The sequence below is a fragment of the Papilio polytes genome, unplaced genomic scaffold, assembly GCF_000836215.1.
Source record: "Papilio polytes unplaced genomic scaffold, Ppol_1.0 DF823692.1, whole genome shotgun sequence".
NCBI lineage: Eukaryota > Metazoa > Arthropoda > Insecta > Lepidoptera > Papilionidae > Papilio > Papilio polytes.
In genome coordinates this window covers 1,004,975-1,024,399 of record NW_013525512.1, presented here as the reverse complement: position 1 = coordinate 1,024,399, position 19,425 = coordinate 1,004,975, and the positions used below count along the sequence as shown (strand labels likewise).

The 19,425-nt window shown below is 35.8% G+C and overlaps 1 protein-coding gene and 1 long non-coding RNA gene across 2 annotated transcripts in view; one reads left to right on the top strand and one right to left on the bottom strand.

Annotated features, from left to right (window-relative positions):
- The window catches only part of LOC106104000, a 57,358-nt gene extending 53,059 nt beyond the window's left edge, over positions 1-4,299 (bottom strand). Inside the window, exon 1 of the mRNA XM_013283929.1 lies at positions 4,283-4,299. The gene's annotated coding sequence lies outside the window, so the exon portion shown is untranslated. The remainder of the gene's footprint in view (positions 1-4,282) is intronic.
- Positions 4,300-4,651: 352 nt separating this feature from the next.
- LOC106104030 lies at positions 4,652-17,912 on the top strand. Its single transcript, XR_001225649.1, has 3 exons — positions 4,652-4,946; positions 16,442-16,547; positions 17,305-17,912. It is a non-coding gene; the product is annotated as an uncharacterized LOC106104030 (long non-coding RNA).
- The last annotated feature ends 1,513 nt before the right edge of the window (positions 17,913-19,425 follow it).

Below are 19,425 nucleotides of genomic sequence, written 5' to 3'. Positions count from 1 at the left end.
CAGTTCAGGACGACATTCCTTCGAGCCCGCCTTCCACAGGGAACATTAGAGGCATGGCTAAATAGCAATGCTCTTGCTTTGGACAAACACACCGCTTTATTATTGGCATTTTTATTATTTTCAAGAATGTACAAGGCCTGATTTGAATTCATAATTCATTTATCATAATTTTTTCGATATCTTTATATTTCTAACGCAAACACGTCACAGGTGACGTGAAGCATCAAGATGCTTAACCATTGTCATCCTCTTTGACATCCTGCATGCCTGAGGATGCTTCCCTTCGTCAACCCGGTGTCAAAATACCAACGCCAGCATTTTTAATTCTGCACAAACCTGCAATCTAACCTTTAAAGAACTCTAAACATTGTCTTAAGCTTTTGTCAGCAAATTATTTACTAACAGAAGATTTTGCATGGCTAGAATCTTTGGTTCTCTCTTATAAACTAGGTTTTAATTTTTTTTTTATTAGACTATATTGTGTTCCATTACGAAACAAAACACTGTCATAACCTTTAATATAAGAATTATTTCACGAAAGGCTATTATTTAACAATAAATAACAAGTTCTAAAAGTATACAAATGGCTATAAAATGCCAGCACACACACAGTCCTAAGTACTTTTTGTCCTTTGCACTTTTTAGATGTAATTTACGCCGCGTCTAACGCACGACCGGTCATAGATGAAGTGTGCGTAGATTGGACTTTTAAAAGTTAGAGATTGTTACCTACAAATTATTATTACATCACAAAAAGAGATAACCAGCTCTTTATAATTCACAAAATTAATATAGAAACGTCAACCGATCTTTAGTAAGCTTCTTTATATTGAATTTACATTAAAAATTACAAAAACATCATATATAAGCTTCAGAATGATCTGTTCTGATGAAATATATTACGAGCGATTTATTTATTATCTTATTTAATTCGCACTGCAAATAAATTCTATGACATCGACTGCGTTCAAGACGAATGGTAACAAGAGACCATATATGGAGCATGTCAATTTATTGAACGCATCGGATACGTTCCCGAGCATTCGATGCAACATGGCCGCCGGCGACAGTTTTTTGTTCTACATGTTTAGGTTATTATAACCATAGGTTCAGTTTCCATTGCAGAAACATGTACTACAACATATAGTCATCTCAATTATTTGTAAAGAGAACGACAGAGATGGCATTAATATGTTTATTTTCTTGACTGCACACCGCAAATGAAAACCGGTGTTTAAATTTAAAATGCCATTTTATTGCTAAGGTTATTGTTACTTGATCAACTACTAATTTCTTAAATTATTGACGAATTATTAGACAATTTGAACTGAACAAGTGGAATCTAAATAACGTAAATATACAAGTTTCTCATACATCGTTAATATTTGATTACTAAGACGAGCAGCGCCCCCTGCCGGCCGCTCGACGTGTATGTGCGCATGCATTAATAGTTGCAGAATCAAACATCCCTGATTACAAAGAACTAGGTGTCATGCACACTAAAGATGAATATGTATTGGGATTCGAAAGGACGTTAAGCAAAACTAAATTTACAATGTTTTGGAGTTTGTTTTATTTTATTCAATAATTAATAATAGACCTATTATTGCTTATAAATAAATTTGTGAATTTTTTGTCTCTTTATTTATAGAACAGGAAATTGTACAGAAAATTATAAAATAAAGTAATTCAAAAGAAGAGTGGAAGATAACTCAAAAATGTCTTTTTAACTTATATATTAAAGCATTGTTTGTGGAATAAAAAAAATCTACTATCCCCCCTTGATCAGCCTGCCCCCCATGGACGGTGTGTAATCTCCTTAACAGTCCACACGGAGTCCGGTTGTGTTAGAACCAGTCGCATGCTATTAGAAGTTATTGCTTCAGTTTTTTTGCGAGCCTCCTCTCGTATCCAGCCTGCACGTCTAATTGCTGAGCAAACGCGTGAGAAAATCTCCCGCGGGAACATGTTACCATGTGAGGGATCCCTGGCATATCATTACAGCTATATTTAGATTAATTAATAATCAATTTGAAAAACAAATAAACAATATTGTTTGAAATAAGTAGCACAGGACTGACTGAAAACTAAACTATCGCACAACTAATTAGTCTTGCGATTCTTTAGTTATTATATGGAGGTGCGTACTCTACTCGTTTAGTTGAGCAACCAAACAGTTGAAGGCTGCGGAACAATCGACAATCGCAACAACAGTTGTGCCATAGTTTAGTCAGAAGTGTGCGCCCGCTCTAAAATCTTCGTTTATAAATATTACATTAACAAAAACATCTCGATATCATTTTTCATTTGTATAAACAAACAATTACTTAATCATAACTTAACTGTACATAAACCTTTACCTTTAATTGGATCAGGACATTTGTTCAGCACATTAGAGAACTAACGGCCAAATACTGAAACGACACTTATGGGCGGTTTCCTATCTACGTTTAACCATTTTAACCATTCGATAGTGTTTTTAGTTCGAGAACTTCGTGAAATGCGTTTCCGAATTTCGTAACTTGAGTTTTATTCCGTTGAAATTTAATACTTCAACAACCGCTTACGTTGTGTGTGTTTAAAATTCGTTTCAATAATCGGCCGAAAGTCTAAAGGCTGTAAATACTGTAGGCATGTGTACAAAGTTAAAGAATTTAACCTTTAGCAATTTGAAAGCAATACACAAGTGGTAGAGAAACATTTTGCAGAATAATTGGTCGGCTCGGTTACAATACAATGTGGTACCAGCGGCTGTGTGGAGCGCAAGTTTTAACTCATAGACTATTACACTATTAAACTCACTTGAACTTATAAAACTTATCACGCATGATTATAATGATATAAGCTGTTTATGTTTATTCCGAAATTTTAAGTAACATCTACAATTTTAAACGAGTGCTAAAGTAAGATGCTAGATGGATTTATTTCTAATAATTTGGTATCATACAAAAACAATAGATGGTGCTGTAAATGTATTTTTAAACACATCACTCTACTAAATCTGCAAATAACTTGTTTGATAAAACAAGCTTTGGATCTTTTAATATCGATGTGTTGCAAGCTAAGGGTTAATGTTGACGTCTAGGAATTGTTTTGTAATAATGACGAAAGGGGTGCGAGGGGGGGTGCCGGTCGCTGACGTACGATATTTACATAGGAACAGCGCTGGTCGGCGCGGGCGGCGCGGGATAGACGCTGAACCCGCCGCTACTAACTCAAACTCAACGTGGTTTAGATGACCGACTGTTACACCGTAGCGTAATGCTATGCAATAAACGTATCCCCGTCATCTCATATTCTGGTTATTGAAGATATAAAAGGTATAAGTTTTGTAGGCTCTGTCTAATAGTAATCTATTTACTAAGACCTTCCAAAAAGGTTCCAAGTTAACTTTTTTTTATCAAAAATTCAGATATTATTCATTAAGAACTCTTATTAGAAACAAAACGCATCTGTGTAACTAGCGGCCACGATCTCTGTGTGCAGTGTACTTAGGCGTCATGCACACATAGGCCGCACACGTACAGTACACGCACACGGGCTGGGCACGCACACAAGCGCCCGCGGGCAACGTCCCTGCGCCCGAGCCCAGCGCCACGGTTATGTTTTATTTATACTTTCTTGCTTCTCTGGATGCGGTCATATAGACGTATGTGAGAATTCCTACTTTATTTCTCGTATCTAAGTTTAATAAGGGATTTAAAATACTGCTTCAACTACAAGATCCCGCATTGCAATAATTTTTGTTATGTTTTTCTAATATTGTTGTTGATAAAGATTAAATGATACTCCATTTTATTTATTTTTTTAATTATGACTACCATTGTCTCGGAATTTTAAACATTTTGATGCATTGACAAGTTTGTACAAAATTAGATCTATAAAACAGCTGTATGAAATAAGTTTTTCCTGAGATGAAGATAGATACGAGCAAAGTGTGTGTACAATCATTCTCTTCCGTTTGACTTTAGAATGCGTGTGTCGTTTATAAGCAATATTCTGATTTAATTCTTATTGGAAACATTAAATTACTTAATTGTCAGGAAATATAAAATGTATCATTTGTTCCTTTCTTCTTTGAAATTGTGATGGGCATTAGATGCGCGTGTGCCGCGTCCCGGGTGCGCGCGTGTGTGTGCGTTGTGTATGTGTGCGCGCGCAGGTAACCGGGACCGTCTGCGCGAGGGAGGAGCGGGGAGCGCGGGGGCAGGGGAGCGCGGGAAACAGACCGCCATATTGAAACATTCATGTATTAGAATTTTTGCTCTTAGAGGAATCTTACCGGTGAAAGTTCTCATTCGAATCTCGCTTAGTTACTATGCCGAGATCTTTCAATGTCAGACACTTCATTCTTAGCTTATAGTCGGCTTATCTGGGTTAATTAGTTTTAACTCAAACCAAATTATTGATGCAAAAGATATCTCTAAATTTAGTGACTACATAAAATGTTACAACATTTAATTTTTGCATCCGATTATAAAAATTATTATGAAAGTGTTATCTGAATGCATCACGAGTTATTGCTCTTTTCTTAATAAAAAAAAACTTCGCCGAAAATCTCGCAAGAAATTAATTACGGCGGGAAAAAAAGAAAGGGGTGCGCGCGCGGCGGTACACTCACTGACGTAATTTCTCTGGCGAGCAGCGCGCCTGCGCAGTGCGGCTCCAGACCTCGCGCGCCCCGCACGTCGCGACCGCACACACACACATCATATTCCCTCAATAAAATAAACTGAACATGACAGTGAAATTCGAAGTTGCCGCATTCGCGAAATTCCCAAACCAAAAACAATAATTGTTGCCATATAAAGATTTGTAATTATGTCAGTTAGATTTTTTTTTAATTCTTAAACACATGTAAGACACGAGACGGTGTTGCATCCATTCGTCCAATTGTCGCCGGTGCACATGGCACGCGGTCGCCTCTGCGCAACGTCCTGACACACGTGAGTCTTATTTTATGTATTTTTTTAATTTCACTTTTATTACTTAAAATAAGGAGTAAAAAATGTATTTAGTAAGATTCTTTTTAATTATTTAAATTGTTACATTATGTTATCTGTAAGTCAATCTGATAAGATTTTTATTCTGTGTCGCTGATGCTTTCTCCCGCGTGAATTGGATTCCTGTTGGATTTTTATTCAATTTAACATTTTTACTCATTTTTAACATTGCAGTTTGTCGCCATACTTTTTTGTTATATTTTTTGCTGCTATTATTTTGATTTTAATAGTTATAACATGAAGGATTTAATTTTAAAATGTACTTTTACATTTTATAAGTTATACCTGGTTACAATGATTTTTCTAACTTCTATCTTATAGCACACAGTATTTTACTTTAAGAAATGCTTAATTCTTTTTTAAATAATCGATGAAAAGCGATAAAAATTCATCTTACATTTAATTAGAATTACAGTATTTAAAGTCTGTTTTTTTGTTTTTTTACATTCATTGTAGTTTGCTATTTAGTCTGTGTAACTATTGGCTATTGGCTATGCCATAGACATCCACGTCACCGCGTCGCGGGCTCGCGGGTTAGCGGGCGGCGGGGCGGCGGCGCGGCGGGCGGGGGCTCGCGGGCCTAACCTAGGCCAACATAGACGTATCGGAAGCTAAGGTCAATACACTCGGTCATGGCCGCGCACTTTCACGGCCCGCGATCCTTCTTGTTTAGACTGCGACGAGGAATTCTAACTAACGTTCGACACGGAATGTTAAATAAGGCTCACTACACAGTATTATGTAAATTAATATTACTATGCGATACAATATAACTTTATTATGACTAAACACTGGTAGAGATGAAATGTAACAACGAGTTTACATAGAAAGTGCTAGAAGTTTATTTAATGGCTTATATTCTTCTCTGAACGTTCTTTACCATTTCTTTTATAATTCGAATTTGCTAGAAGATATATTATTTCTTCAAATTCAAGCCTTTCTGAATATTATTTAGTATGTGGCGCACGTTTGGTCTAATTTGAGAGCATGTTACAATTCCCCCGACCGGCGGTAGTTACCCTAGGTCACTGCTCGGGCTTCCGACCGCTTCCGAGCACTTCCGAGGCTGCCCGAGCGCGGCGGAGTGCGCCCGCGCAGCGCGGCTAGTGCACTGCACCCAGCCACGCTGAAAACTTCTATATACAAACCATTCATAATTTCCACCGTCAAAACTCACGTACATACATCTATCTCTATTTCCACCAAGAGAATATGAGCGAAAATATTTTTATAATGAAACAACGAAGTAACTAAAATACATTTAATATTTGTGTTGCTAAAGTTTTTCTTATTTCTATGTCATTTACTTATACCAACTACATTAGAAAAAAGTTAATGGAGGAGTATTTTAAAAAATATTATTTTTAAAAATCGCCCTTTTGTCTTACAATCCCGTCTCTGATATAACATCTGTTTTTTTTAGATTGTTACTAATGTAATCGGTATATCGTTTCCCTAGGACGTTTTTAGCAACACTGCTTGTTACTTACTACTATTACTCTACAATGACATAGTAACATCTTAGTGTAGAACATCACTGCCGCGACATGTACAGTGAAGGAATCTGGCGGTATCTCAAAAGCTTCGTTTGAACACACATTAAGATGACGTGGAACATTAACCAATAACGAAACAGCTTTTATTGTCTACGAAAAAGGTTGGTCAGTGGTATTATTATTCCGTCCGGTAAGGGACAGAGTTTGGTTAATAGAAAATTTAAGGCAATTATTCTGTTAGGGCAACACCACAGATTTCCCCGATTCTACAGCTAGTATCCATAATTTAAAAGCGGGCGCACACCTTTGAGTATCGCACGATTGTTATGATTGTCGATTGTTTCGCAGCCAATTCAACTGTTTAGTTGCACAACTAAAAATGGAGTAGTGTGCATTTCCATGTGAATCTACGTTTGACTAAACAGTAAATGTGACTTCATAGGTTTTGTCCCGGCTATATACAGTTGCATGGAGTGTAAATTCGCACAATAGTGCATCTAACGTGTGGCTCCGTCTAGGAATGCTGTATAACGGTTAACTCGCAATTTACTTAACTAACCGTTGGTTTGAAATGCCGTGTGTCACAGACAAACCGATGGTCTGACAAAAAATATATATACTTTATAACATTGAGGGGAGATATAGAACTAATTTCATTGTTTACGTAAATGTTATAGAACAGTCGATTAAAGCGCCATGAGACGTTTTCATATTGGAATGGTTCACATGATCTTAGTTTACTGAAACTTGATGCTTCGGCTGTGAAAGCCGACCGTTAGATATAACCCAGTCAGTGTAGGAAATTAAATAATTTGTGGTCAAGTGCTTTATTATAAAAATAATTATTGAAGTTGATCAGTAACACTTGTAAAGCAAAATGATCACACGAGCCCCTTTAGTACCCTTGTTATGAGGGTATACCGTAATTTATCGACTATAGGGGCCCTGCCCTCTTTCGCATTATCTCTCCCTCTAACAATATTTTGCATCTCCTTCCTTTAATCTGATAATGAATTTGTATTAATTTAAACCGCTTTCATTATATTCTTTTTGTGATATCCTTTTATTTGCTTAAATGGCGCTGGTTTGTGTACGGACGCTTACCTTTTACTGTTATTTTTTCAAAGTTTGAAACAATTTGAAATACAGAAATGGACGTTTAATATTTATATTTATACTAGCTTTCGCCCGTGAGCCCATCCTCGTGGCATTAAAAAAAAACAAAAGTAATTAGCCTATGTGTTCCAGACTATCCTCTACATCTGTGCCAATTTTCATCGAAATCCGTTCAGCCGTTTAGGTTACAAACTCTAACAAATATCCATCCAACTAAACTTTCACATTTATAACATTAGTAAGATTGAATTTAAAAATTAAAATCTTACAGTAGAACTCGATAAATCGTAATAAATACGAAATTTACATTATAACAGTACAGTTTTTATTATTTGTAAAGAAAATCTTTAACGTTGTGATCAACATAAGAAAAAACGCAATTTTAATTTTGCTATCTCATCTAGAAATGTTCAGTTTTCACAACTTTTAACTATTAATAAAACAATTATCAATCTTGACATATTTGTACTAGTAACGTAAATTATAGATATGCTAGCTTTCTTCGGCGACTGTCCGCGTCGAATTACAAAAACAATAGCAAGTAGCCTGTGTTCACTATCCTCTCCATCTATTTCAAATTTCATAGATATCCATTCAGCGGTTATTCTACAAACATCCATCCATCTAAACTTTCGCATTTATAATATTAAGAAGATAATTACAATTTCATACATTCTTCTACGATACATGAGGTATTGATATTTAAAAAAAATGATACACGCTTTGGTTAACCATAAAGAGTAACATTCTACGACGTAAATGTTCGATCACACAGCTGTAGGGCAATAAAACTCCCTTCCCAAAGGGCAGCGAAGCATACGGGTTACAGGGCACAGGGCCGTTACAATTTGTCCCAGTCGGACCCTACCTGGAGAGGTCAGCGGTGACCTGTAGACAGGTTTTTTGTTCCTCTTAGTGAGGATATCATGTGTGACATTTGTCAGTTGTCGATATAAATGACAAGAGTGTGAAAAACTGTCTATTTTAAGCGTAGATATATTTAAAATTGAACCTGTTAATTGTTTTCTACTTAACTTTGTTTATTTTTTATAAAAAAAAGTAACCCAAAAATGTTCTACTTGCAACGTAAGATTATTTAACTTTAGTTTAATTCTTATAAGAAACTAGCTGTTGCTGGCGATTTCGTCCGCGCATAATTACGGCTTTTGTTACTCACCGATAACGTAGCTTTTTAAAGATGAAAGAATTTTTGAAATCGGCCCAGTTTTTGAAGTTTTTCAATACATACAAAAACACAAATTCCCTATTATAATATTAGTATAGAGGATTATTCATTCAAGCTACACTTTACGTAATCTAGACAGTTTCTACAGATAAATAAAATGGAGGCGATTATCGATATCTTTACAAGAGACAGCCCTAGGTCGTCGCGCCAGTTTGACTTTTGAGGGCCAAGTCCCCGCACGCAACAAGACATCCCGACAACCCACACGACCGCCTGTACAAACAACTACAACCCGTTCTATTTAACACAGTAAAACTTCAAAGGAAATAACGTTTAAAACCATTTAAAATTTTATGTTTTATACTTTTTTACGTTTTCAATTTTGTTGAAGCAACTAAATTATTCCATCTTCTATTTCTTTCGCTACATGCGGTACTATTTTTTTTAATATTTACTCAATTGAGCTTATTTCCATACCTGCTCTGTCGTTACTCCGTTCATTGTCTACTAATGCTTAGTTTACACTAGACGAAATTAGTAATTAATGTTTGAACGTAAATTTAGTCGTGTATATTTGTAAATGTTATAAACAACTATGTTTTAGGTAATAAATTAATGTGGACAAGCCCTAAGTAACGTAGTGTTATGTTTTAAATACCTGAAGAGCGTGCGCATGCCTTTGTCAGAACTGTTGTTGCGATTGTCGATTGTTTCGCAGTCAATTCAACTGTTTAGTTGCACAACTAAAATTCGACTAGTCCTCCATAAGCTCAAAGGAATCAAAGCGAGACTAAACAATCCTGCGATAGTTGAGTCAAAAGTATGCTATCTTACTGCGTTGGCGCAGCGACCCAAAGTGGGTCTTGGCCTCCGACACGAGTGCGCCAGCGTCGTCTGTCCTGCGTTGTCTTCAAGCTAACAAAAACCCTTTTCGTTATCTTGAAAACTTTATTCCTCCGATGATGTATCGAAGGGCGTCTGTCCGTCTGTGTTATCGTTTATATATATTGAACATGTCTCGATTTATTTCGGGTGAGACGTTATCACAGTCTCATTAATAAACCACATGCGATAAAGACCAGCGCTACAAAGTATCCCTTTTTATCCTTCCCCTGGTGGTTTAAAAACCACCCACACTTCGAAAAGATTTGAGTTTTATCTACCGTATTGATTTTTACATTATTTCAACTCCTAGGTTTCAATACGTTCATATATTTAATAGTGATGTTAAAATTTAAAAAAAAAACTATAAAAAAATAGTTCATGTTAATATTATCTTATTTAATAAGCAATTTTAATTTTAATCATTTGATTTCGTTCTATTATTTTAAAGACTTCTTTCCCGTCCTCAACCCTTACTATAGACTAAGGTACAGTTGCAAGAAACGTTAAACATATTCAGTATTAGCTATTGCTTGCGACTTGGTCTGCTTGCAATTAAAAAATGTAGCCTGGGTGACACATTAATAACGTAGCTTTTTAATGGTGAAAGAATTTTTGAAATCGGTCCAATAGTTTTTGAGTTATTTCAATACATAGAAATACAAATCTTTCCACTTTATAAGTAGTAAATGTATCGTATTCGTTTACAAGTTATTTCTTGTGTAAACATCTAAATAACTTAACTTCAAGTCAATATAGAACCTATTCAATGTTTAACTAAAAGTTATAAGACGTCCCCTTCCAAGATACGTTTGTCTCTAAAGTAACAATTCATAGTTTTAAAAAGATTGAACATTTAAGACCCTCGCCATGAATAAGGATGTGCCCTTTGTGTAAACCGGTCATCTCAATGGAATTCATACACGTAGGGAGAGGACGAGCGACCTAGTTAATATACTCAAGATGTTTCTTACAAAATTGTATTAAAAGTCCATACTATACGGTACTAATATATGGTCGAATTATAATCTTTATATACGAGTAGTTATCGCACATAAAAACTGTTAGTAAACGGTAGTTAATTATTGAATTGCAATCTAGATTCAGGTATCATTAGTTATTGTATGTAGATTTGTTTGTTTTTCGAAATAATTATAGCACCACAAACTACATAATAATAATAAGAATCCTGAAATTAATCTTCGTCGTCCTCCTTATACTACTCCCGTCTCGTCACAACAGGTTTTTGTCCTCCAAATAACTCTATCATACGTCATCTCAGTCATCACAACCTTTTTGATCATGTCACATTTCACACAATCCATCCATCTCTTTCTAAGTCTACCTCTACCGGTGTACCTCCACACTAATAACTAACATTTTCCTTGTAACATGCGATTCATCTCTTTTTTACTCCTTAACTTCTCTACTACTGGGGCTACTCTCAAACTTCCTCTCTCTCAGAATCTTCAGTTTTTAAATTCCAGTAAAATAGAATTAACTTATCTATACTAACTATTATAATTAAGCGTAAATACACACTTCTTTGTTGCCTAAGATGTCAGCAATTACAACATGTTTTTGAATAATAATAATTTTCACGACATTAGACTTAGGGAGTAAATATTTTGGATAAAAACCCTAATGTGGGAAAGAGACCAGAAGTTGCTGCAAACATCAACAAAACAAAATTGCTAAGGTTTGTCATGTCATGTCATTTTAACATTTGCTATTAATAATTTGACAAATGTAAACAATAAAATAAAAAAATCATAATTAAATGCGGGTTATGCCGCACGGGAACAGCTAGTATATTGATATTTAATACAATACAATGTTATAAAAAAATTTAAAACTAAAAATAGACGCACTAGACCTGCCGCTGGCGGGGAGCGAGCCGGGGTGGGTTTTTGTCGATACCATTCCAAAACGTCACCCAACAACCCGTTTGCTTCAACAAAGCGCCCTACACAGGACAAACTTAGATCTTATAACCGGTACTAAGTGACGATTGTAGGTAATTTAACTGTACATTTTAAATACATGCATTCTTGGGTATGCTTTAAATGGTTTAAAGCCGAATATTGCAAATAATAAACACTTTCCTTCGTAAGCGTCGCAAATTTGTTTTTAATTTTAATAGTCAAGATTTTAATGGCGTTTAAGCGTGGACTTATCATTAAAGCTGTATTTAAATGTCGTTTCAATAATCGGCAAGAAGAATAATCTTACTGCATTAACTGTACGTAATAACTTTTTATTTATGTGTCAAATACAATAAAAAAATCGAGTAAACTGCAATTTAAAGTGCATAATGACCGATGTTACGCGATGTATTTGCATAGAACGACTCGTTGGTCGCTTGGCTTCTCCGTAACTCTACTGATTGCAACAATGCTCGCGGTGTAACAAGTTACAAGCAGAACATCGCACGCTCTTAACGCTGTTCTATTTTAAATATTACCGATTCACCATTAAATTTAGTCTATTATAATTCTTATTATAAACTAGCTTTCGCCCACGATCTGTACGCGTGAATAAATACAAAAGTAAATTGCCTATGTGTTCTTCCAGACTATCCTCTACATCTATGCCAAATTTCATCGAGATCCGATCAGCAATTTAGGCTACCAACTCTAACAGACATCCATCCATCTAAACTTTTGCATTTATAATATTAGTATGATGTAATTGTTCAAATACAAAAAGACACATTGTCTCTACATAATTTTGTGTTGTTCCCGAGCAGTGCACTAGTGTAGTCTCCCCGCGCCCCCTGCGGACGCACGCATCACTTACCACGCCCGCGTCAAGTGCCGGCAGGTGTTCATGTCACCGGTAAATTCTCAACCCCGACAGTTTGTAAATTACCCAACTTAATTGTAATCGGCAAATTGTTACAATGTCGGTCAGTGTCACATTTACAAAGATGCGAAATGTAAAAAGATAACATGCAACTTGCTGAGCTTTTACGGCATTATATAGGCATTATACAAATGAGCAGAGTTCACAAATTTCTGGTGACATGTACACCGCGTTACGATGTGCAGTGTGTATGCACACCCGCATACTGCATTAATAGGGGGTCGGGTAAAGTTGTTACAATATTAATTACTTTTGATAGGCTTCCTAGAAAACATTTAAAACGTAAAAAAACTATAATAAAATATCACATAAAATGGGGAGCCGCTATTAGACTGAATGGCGGGAAAACTACGACCCATGTTTACGTATGAATAATTTGAAATATGCAAATAAAATTATATAATTTGATCTAACTGTCTTAAATACTTAAACCAGTGCAATGATCTCAACTATCGGAGCAGATTATATGTAAATGAACTATCGGAACAAACGGAAAATGTACCGCATTTCCTGAGAATTGATTACCACTACAATGTTACTTAAACGTATCAAATTCCGCAAACTCGCTGCCCCCTGGCCCCCTAGCCCCCTGGCTCCTTGGCCCCCGGCCCCCTGGCGGTGGGAACGTAAAACAATCGTGGGAGAGTGCACACCACGCACTATGATAATCTAGTGCCCATTAAAATAATACCTTGCTGCTACCGTTTGTGATAACACACAATTACCAACTCTATTTTATATGTGGTTGGGTTAATTTTAGCTTGACGTTGTATTGCAGGGTACTCTTTGTGCTCGGTAAAATGAATCGTTTATTTATAACGATTTTTAAAAACATAAATATTAGACAGTTCCGCGCTTTTTCATAAGTTCTTAGTATTGAAAGATTTTTAGCTTCGTTTTAACACTGTAAATACAATTCCTGCTTTATTCACATTATAAAACTTGATATATCAATGCTTTGATATATAGACAAATTAACTAATTCCTTGAACTACAAACAAGTTGCTCAACTAGTAACAGCAATCTAAACATTTAAACCTGAATATCTTCCAAGCAGACCGAATATAGCATATCTAAAACAGGTAGCCGAATTCCCAAAAAACACGACGCACAGCCTATACAAAAAACTGTGGGCCGTATGTTTGCTTTCAGAGGCGATGCACTTGTCAAAAAGCAAATAGTACACAAAAGACTTCGGAAAGTAAAAGAACAAAAATATAGAAATGTTGAAACAAAGGAGCCGATCCGAGGGAGGAATGGAAATGAGATGGTCGAGTGTGCGATGTGCCTGGTGCCTAGGGTTGCCACGTCGACTTCAGTCGAGGAAGTTTATTTAATTCGGTGAATCAGATCGAAAACCTGTCAAAGCAACGCGCGTTATAACTCTTATAGGGACAGTTTCTTGTACAATATTCAATAAATGTGACTCTATTTTAATTCTTTGTCTAATCAGGCGTATACCAAGCCATTTCTTTCTTCAGCCCGAAGTTTGATTACTATCATTAGATTTTTGTTGCCAGTATCTGGGACTTGCAAAGTTAGCAGCCCTATGCCTTAGTGTGAGACCTACTCATTAAGTATTCCACACACGAGAGCCGTCGATAATGGGTCCCACAGCACTAGCTCCCTCACGATACATTGTTGCCCTTTTCATATGTTATATAGTGTTAAGCTTATTAGAATATTATATACTTTTAAATAACACAGTTAAAATTTTAAGGACAATTAATTAAAAATTTATAATAAATTCTCAATAGAGATTCCAAAAATTAGCGTAATGATGCTATTGTTACCTATTGCATAATTGCATTCTTAATTAGAATTAAATATTAACATGAGTGCGTTAATACAGCAAGCGACACACAATTAAATAATCCAATAGGGGAGAGGACAAAAAAGACAAAAGCACACGTGAAAGCTTTAGTAAAAAGGCCGCCATGTCATCCCTGGATGCGTCTGAGCAAACGCTGCGCGCGACTGCGCCCGCGCCGGCCCCTATTGGCGGAGCTCCGCCTGTGGGAGTAGGATAGCTGCATTCTTCCCTGCAACTGAAAGGGATAGAGCAACGGTCGGATGCGAGGGTTCCCGATCGTTGACTCCGTCCAAGGCCATGGACAAGTAACCTTTTTTTGTCATCGTAATGTCGGTAACGAGAAATGACCTTCAACACTTTCTTTTGAGGTCATCTGACGTCAGTGGACGCATTACTTGAATCGTTTTGTATCTTTAGAGGCTGTTGCAATTTTGAAAATTACGTGTTCGTAAATGAATACTGCTTTTAATTTTCTTTGTCTCTAATCCAAAGGCTTGATTTTAGTCCTTACCCTTTCCCACCATTTCCTTATATGGAAAGAATGGGAATGGAAAGTGGATTTGACGGAGGAAATGCATAGGAAGGAGAAATATCCTCTTTATGTGCGTCTCCTTCTCCGTTGATTAGGCAACGCATTTGCAATTGCGGATATATATGGGCAACGATCGCTTCGCTTTCCCGGCGAATTCAGATCGCCGCTCTCTCGTTTGCGAACTAAAAAAAATATCTGTTATTTCTCCTATTCGTTTATATTCAGAAATGAATAATATTTCTAGTAGCTGCTTAGAATGTTAAACGTCCTCGTTTGCAACAGTTTGTTTATGGTTACTCTAGTGACAGGAATATATTAAAAAGTTGCGTAAAGAGTGCGTACAGTTGATAAGGAAGCGTTGACCTTAAAGATTATGTGCACTCGTTATCGCGTCAAAATAAACATGGGGTAAAAAAGTATATCTCCAGTGAGGTCGCGGTGTGGCGGCTGTTTACATTGCCTTTGGGATAGGTTAGGGAACATTACTGAGAATCATAAAACGCATTTAGAATATTTATGGCGCAACGCTGTTTGGACATGTTTTCCGGTGGTTTTCTTTGGTCTATTTTGGAGGTTTTTTTTTTCTTCCAAATTTATATTATCGTGGCTGCAACCGTACCGACAGACGAACAGTAGTTTTACTTTGATTTATTCAATACTTAACCTTATTTACTTAACTTATTCATCGAAAGATAAAAAAAACACAATCCCCAACTTATAATTGTACATAAGCAATAACTAAAAGTAACTTATTTACTTATATGTTAAGTGCGTTGATCTGTTGGTTACACGGAAGCTATCGGAATGTTGGCTGGCGCAGGATATTTGAAATGGTAATAGGAGACTTTTAGTTAAATATTTACACACGTGCTTGCCCGCGGCGTCGCTCGCCTCCCTACAACACTGTGTACCAATGTCTACAAAACGTCATCACGTAAAAACTATAATTTTATTATTTGTATTTTCAGACATTCACCATTTTTTGTTAATTCTAAAAATTTAACGTTAAAAAAACATGTGTGTGTTTCTACATAGATTTAAATTAGTCACCTAGGTTTACTAACCTAAAAGTTAAAAAAACTATAAACATTAAAGTATTTATTACAACTGTATGAACTATCCAGAATTACATAAATGGAGTCGAATAAAACATAAAAACATGCGTAATTCAAATCCTATTACAATAAAACTTTTTAAAATCAACCGTAACTTGAAAAATCAACCTAATGCATCGCCAATAAGAGTTATATTAGAATAGTATTAATCCAACAGAAAGCGCGTAGGTGCGCCTACGCAAGTGATCCTGATGATTCACTATGGGAAACTCATTTTAAAACACAACGCAACTTGTTTATGGTTTATGGCACAATTAATGAGACGTTTATTTTCTACAAACATCGACTTAATAATACTACTAACGCCATCTCTTGGTTACAAACGTCATTTTTTGTATTTTTGAACGATGTTTTAGATTTTGGGCGTTTTATGTATTTTTTTTGTAACGTAGATGTAAGAAACTTTCTGACTTTGTTTTAATTTCTTTTTCAGATACTAATCCGCGCTAAATGGAAACAGAAGGAAGATCAACAGCATCACAAACTAAGCAATCAAAGTAGTATAAATACTTAAAAGGAACTGCGTATACATTTTTAATGTAAGTTAGTTTGCATTGATAGTATTTGTACGAAATTAAATTACATTTGTTTAAACTGCTTGCAAAAAATACATAACTCAGCACTTCACAATATTAAGATTTCAACTTAATTCAGTCAAAATAGTTTACGTATTCATATTCCAAACCTTACCTTGCCATAATTAGCAATGGATATTCAAATTTGAACCTTATTATGAGAAAATAAAACATAATTTTATATTTTAGAACGAAGCTACACGGCGGCTAGCGTCGCATATTTTTCGTTCCTTTTTTGAATTTGAAATTCTCAGCCGACATTCCCGCGCTCGATTCCATTGGGCGAGCGGGAATGTGCAAACAGGACAGCAATATTCAACGAAGAAACGAGTGCAAACGAGACGGAATGCAATGCGTTCAAGTTTCCAGACGTTGCGTTTTTCCGTGGGAGTCCAAAAATTTTAATTTGATGAGATAAAGAACTTAGTTGTATAGACAGAAATTGTGTTATATTTAATAAATTATTTCTTATTAGGTTAATGTTATAGTACATTCAATGACTAAAAGATACACTGATAGGCCTTTCATTTCTTAAACATAAATAATGAGAAATTGCAAAACCAAAAGTGAATAGCCTATGTCTTCTTACAAGCTATCTTCTAAATCTAAGCCAAATATCGGAATCCATTCAGCCGTTTAGGCTATAAACTCTAATAAACTTGCATCCATCTAAACTTTCACATTTATAATATTAGTATGATTTTATTACTCTATGTTCCAGATATCTCATGAAACAGAATCTATCAGAGCAACACGACTAAAAGCTACGTTTGAAAATATATCAAGTTTCAGAGGGAAACAGTGGTCGTCCTATAAATAGTTAATCCTGTTTGGAATCGAATAACATTCCTTACTTTTGACTCCGAAAGAAATATTGATGTCCTAATTAACACCGGGATGCATCAATTGGGATAACGATGTAATATAATTTATGCTATTCGTAATAAATCATATAAATAACAAAGAAATAAAGCTTATATTTTTTTAACAAGGGAACGAATTGCGTGAATTAACTAAGAGTGTAGTTTAAAATTATTTGGTAGAAAAAAACTAAGCGACCCGACAAAGAGCAGTCAAATATTTAGTGAAGTGAAGAACATCTAGAAGACAAGACACCGGACGTAACTGGGCCTGGTAACTCCACCACCGTTGGCGTTACGTCATACCGCCAACGGGGGCAGAGTTCCTTCTCCTAGTTGCGAGGTTCTACACATAGAAGATTCTAGAACACAGATATAGAAGAATTGTTAGCAACTGTTGTGTATGCAATTTATTGTAATGATGTTTTAAGTCAAAAACTGTTAACTAAAATGTTCCGATTTTTGTAATTGTTTAAATAACATTATATTTCATTTATTATAACTGTAATTGTATTTGAATTATATTACTTTTTATTGTGGTATGTAGTAATTAAATGTTTGTATTCCTTGTGTTCCCTTCCATACGATTTCATGTTATCTTTCAAACATGCTCATGTGTTTAATCGTTTCTTAGTGCATTTTATTTGTACTACAATATATACAGGTGTCCGGGAACTGTGTACAATGGACTACGACAGATTCCTTGGTCGAAAATATGACGATTTACCTGAACTTTCTTCTATCGAGTTGCTTCGTTTGGGCGCGAGAGGGCTCCAAAGTTTGCTAATTATTTTACCTTTATTTAAAGACATCGTAAAAAACTCTTAATACATTTTGTTTATATTCAAACCATAGTTTACATTTGTAAAACTACATATTTTTGAAACCGCCTGTACAATCACTGTCGAGTTTTTTTTAAATAAATGGTATAACTTAAAAGATTTTGTATTATTTTATCCCAACGACCTGCTGAGGCCTCTTTCCGCCTTTCATTTGTACTCCAAGTGTTTCTATAGCTTATTCATCTATTGTTAATCACATTTGAGAGTGCGAAGTTCCGAAGCACGATGTATTCGTTAGAGAAAAGTGGAAAAAGATAGAGACAGCTGATCCTACTACCATATGGGAGACAGCCTCCTAGACAAAGTGACTCCCTATTAGCGATATTGCGTAGAATCGAGTCAATGTATCGAAATATATAGGAATAAATGAATGAATGTGACAAGCACGTGATTGATCAAACATTGTCAGTTCCGGAGCGCCGGAGGCCCAACTATAGTCCCCTTCCCGCCCTTTTTATTAAAAGAAAAGGATGGGCAAGAAATGTGAATTTGATGTTGGACGAGATAGGAAGGGGAAATATATCTTCCCGACGTCGATTAACGGTAGGCAACGCTTTAGCTATTGCGATTGTTTATAGGCAGCGGTCGCTTCGCCATTTTGGCGGATTCAGGTAGCCATTTTCTCGTTTGCCACCTTATATAAACGTTCCATACATTTTTGACTTTGATCAGCGATAGCGATAATCGTTTTTTTTATAAGCTAAGGGGCAAACGAGCGGCGGAACCGAGCTGGTCAACGACGCCCATGGACATCAGCAACACCAGAGGAACTGCAGATGCGTTGCCGCCTTTTTAGTAAATTGTAGGCTCGCTTCTTGAAGGAAGGGGATGTTACTTTGTGAGAGGGCTGGCTAAAAGAGAGAGTACAAGATGTTAATTGTTCACGATTTGATAAATGAAACAAACTAGATATCAAATGATCAGAGCGTTTATTAACAAATATTTCAGTCAACGATTGACGCAGCTCGTTTTCTTACATCCTGTTAAATAAGAGCGGGAATTCTAAAAATACAAAAATCACGTTTTAGAATCGTTTATATATCACTAGCGAATTAAATATATACATAACTTAAATTAAAGCTAACTTATTTTTACTTGTCGTCAACAAGTTACATAGTTCTATTTCTCTATGGCGTTAAC